Raw genomic sequence first — 3898 nt, forward strand, 5'->3', positions numbered from 1 at the left:
AAAGCCAAAATCGCAATTAGTAGAAAATGGAAACAATGAAATTTCTAAAGTTAGCTGTATTCTTATAAAACCTCAAAATATCATGTTTGATCATGCTTGTACTAACATAATTCCCTGATGTAGCATGACCTATTCTACAATACTTTCTATGAATAAAATAAATTCAGTTTCTATAATAAGTAGAAAAAACCTACACTAATTGTAGCTAAAAAACTGGTTTAAAAGAATGCAGCCCAGCCCAAAGTGGATGCTGGGCCCTTAGGGATATGGCCCAGTCCAAAGTTCATGCTGGGCCATTTCTGGTAACTCTAAATAATCATCTAAATATACCATCTAAAGCTGGAAACAGCTCTCTAAATGCTAATTCTACAAATATACTTTTAAATCTCATAAAGAAGCTTGGGTCATATATAAGGTTCCTGAATGTGACCTGAGTTTGAATCATAATTGGTAGAAAGGCCAAAACCACAGTCTGTGAGAAATGAGAACAATGGGATTCTAGAGTTAGCCATGCCTGTCATACTCTCAGAACTTCATGCTTAGATCATCAAAGTCCCTGTTAGTGGATTGTGCCAAACAGCAAAGATGGGAAGAGGGAATGGGCCTTCAGCTTCTGAACTCATCCTGGTGGTCTCAGGGTTCGCAGCCTGCCTGGATCCCTAATGCTCAGGCGGGCCTCCACGGCCAGCTCCCAACAGCCAAGTTCTCTCTTTAATTTATTCCAAAGGCTTAATTTTTTTTTCCTTACAAAAGAATCTTAGAGATAGAATAGAAGAGGTCTCAGCAGATGTTGCACAAAAACAAGATGTGTAAATGTTAAATCCACCACCTCACAATTTGCCTTGTTCTGTTGCTTGATTTCCTCTAAAAGTTGGAAATTATGCTAAATAATTAGAAAGTGTTCATGAAGAGTACTTGTTTGATGGCTATTTAGACACTATTGTGTCAAAGTGTCTTTATCAGAGTCATTACTGCAGTTGCATAGAAACATGTGAGGAGCAAGCAGTTAGGAGGTAGTATTGGCTTCAGAGTCCCCACTGTTGGCTCAGTCTAGGGGGAAGAGGAAAGACGAGGTTGAAAGTCAACACATGTCGCTTAAATTCACTGGAAGGAAACAATTTAAGAGATATGTAGGTATATGGAATATAGCAGTGTTTTCCAAGGAAAGGCTGGAGAATATCTGCCTCTTTGGGTGGAGGAGATGATTTGGATGTCCAAAGATATGCATAACCTAAAAATATTAATTCACATAGTGATTCAGTTCTTTTATTGTTTTCATTCTCTCTCAATGTGTTTAGCATTCCCATGGAGAAAGTCTCAGGTTCATGCTAGTGTATATATTTAACATCTCTAACATTTGCTAGATTTTCTTTTTTATGAGGATCATAAAGTAGGCCTGGGAGTCAGAATCTTTGGCTGGCAACACAAAGGCAACTTATTTAGCTAAAATTTCAAAATATTTCTTTATTTTAATGTACTTACAGCCAGTTACTTCTCATTGGGAAAGAGAGACTAGACTTCCATTTATGATAATAATATAAAGCTCCTTATTAGATAGTTTTAATTTGAATTTAAAAGTTAATACATTAAAAACATAAAAATATTAACAGGTGGTAGCCAGACATGGTAAAATAAGGTGGCAGCTTAGGAATACTGAGTCTGAGAAACACTGCGAATGTGAGCCAGTCCAAGAATCAGTGGAGAGCAAGATTTTGTTCAACAGTGAGCACTTACCGAGCTATGTGATCCACTGCAGGTCCTTTATGTCTTTCAAAACTGTGGTTTTCTTATGTTTAATATGAGGATTAAAAACTGTGCCCTGCCTCTTTCACTGTGCTCTCGGGATAAAATAAAACAAAAACACTGGAAAGCATTCTGGAAAGTCCTAGAGAGTCACACAGGCAAGAGGATAGACAGAAGGGAAATCTATTTTCAGGTAAGGCGTCATCATCAGGGTCAGACTATTTAAAGGCAATCACATAGAGAATGGAGTTCAGCTAAGTGACTAAAAGCAGCACCTTGGGGACAGCCATGGAAAACACAAGCTCTTTCCCTCTACTTTGAACTTGCTCTTTTCTTGGCATTGGCTAGCAAGAACTGATAGGAGGTTTGCATAAGAGCAGGTGCAACAATGCTCCTAACTGAATATTTTCGCCCATGCAAAGAAGCCAGCTTCCCCAAACAATTCCTAAAATGTCTGACAAAGACAGATGGTGACACGTTTTAGAATGGTGAGTTCATCCAGACAAAAGACTACATCTGACTGAAAGAGCATTAACAGTACACCTGACTGAAAGAGCATTAACAGTAGTAAAAAAATAAAAAATAAAAAAAAAATCATGCTCAGGAAGTGTCAAGAGTCAATGGCGTAGATTAAAAGAAAAGTTCTGAAATGAAAAGACATTAGAGTTTCTGAAAGAAGAAAGAAAGAAAGAAAAAGATCAAACCATAGGACCAGCATTGAGGTTCAAAGAGGATTGGTTAGTTGCATTTTAGAATCAGGTGACAGGCAGATTGTGTATGTGGAGCAGGATTCAAGTGAGTGTTAGTTTGTGGTTGTGTGTGTGTATGCATGAGAGGGGAAGCAGCAGAGGACTTAACTGATTATCCATGATAGAAAAAGAAATTCCTCTTACGCTTGCAAGTTGTCTCACTCTCCCCTAAACACAAAGTTTATACCAACAGAATCTTCCAGCCAAGTAGAACAGGTAGGATATGCAAGAGAAGCAGGAACACTAAGGTGTTATATTTGCAGGCTCATTGTTGTAAAAGTTTGAAAAATCAAAAAGCGTAGCTATTTCAAAATGGCACAGTAGTCATAGTAGTTATATTGTTTTGGTTTAACAATATTTTTCTTTATGCCTTTGAGTAATTCTTTTCTACTCAATCTGTAAAATGGCATAATCTTGAATTTTCTTTTTCTATTTTAATTTTTAAAAATTTTTTCTTTTTCCTTTTTCTAAAGAATTGTCAACAGCATTAGTATTTTATTTATGGATACTCAACAAAAAGCAACATCTGTATGCTATCCCTCTGTCCTTGATTTGTTTCTATGAGTGTTATGTTACCTTAGTTTCATTATTTAAAGCAAATAATGAGTGATGACAAATTTTTTCCCAAGATGCCTATTTAAATATGCCAGAAATTTGAAGAGTAAATGTGGGCAAGTGAAATCCAGACTATGTAAATACTTAGACTTTCAAAAATTTGATGTTTTCCTAATTAAGGCTATCTTTAAAAATCTCCATTGGAATATTTTAATCACAAACTATTGCTGTCCAACTCCAAATAGACAATAAAAGGAACAAGTGAATATTTTTCTAAATGTAGTTGGGTAAACAGCACAATCTGCCAGTTCCATCTAAGATCATTTTCAGCAAGCATTTATATAAGTGGTCTAGAAGAGGAAAAATACAATAAAATCATATCAATAAGTTTGAAGATGATTCTAAGGCCTAGGAAAGTAAAAAGCAAACTATTCAGCACTAAATAGGTAGACCATGAAGCTAAATGAATCTCCATGAGAAGAGAACTCTGGATGTCAAATAATTAAAAGATAATTTATTGGTTTAGACTTTTTTTCTAAAAGATAGAACTATGAAACTAAGAAACAATATACTTACTGCTTCCCAACACCGCTGCCACCTTTTCTAGATAATATGCCATCTCACTATGTGACTATGACAATCCCAGCTATAACTTCATCTTAATAAGAAATAAATATCATAGTGCACTTTTGATATTGCAAGTTACATACAGATCTTTTAGTAGTGCAGGAGTTGATACTAGGGTATTTATGATTCTCTCTGGAAGAAGATACTAAAGATTAAGTAACTCCTTCTGTGGTACAAAACTAGCAGGAAAAGAAATCATTAGAAGATTCATATTAAAAATTGGA

This window comes from Carlito syrichta, unplaced genomic scaffold (genome assembly GCF_000164805.1).
Source record: "Carlito syrichta isolate Samal-C Ts95f unplaced genomic scaffold, Tarsius_syrichta-2.0.1 Scaffold314879, whole genome shotgun sequence".
Lineage (NCBI taxonomy): Eukaryota > Metazoa > Chordata > Mammalia > Primates > Tarsiidae > Carlito > Carlito syrichta.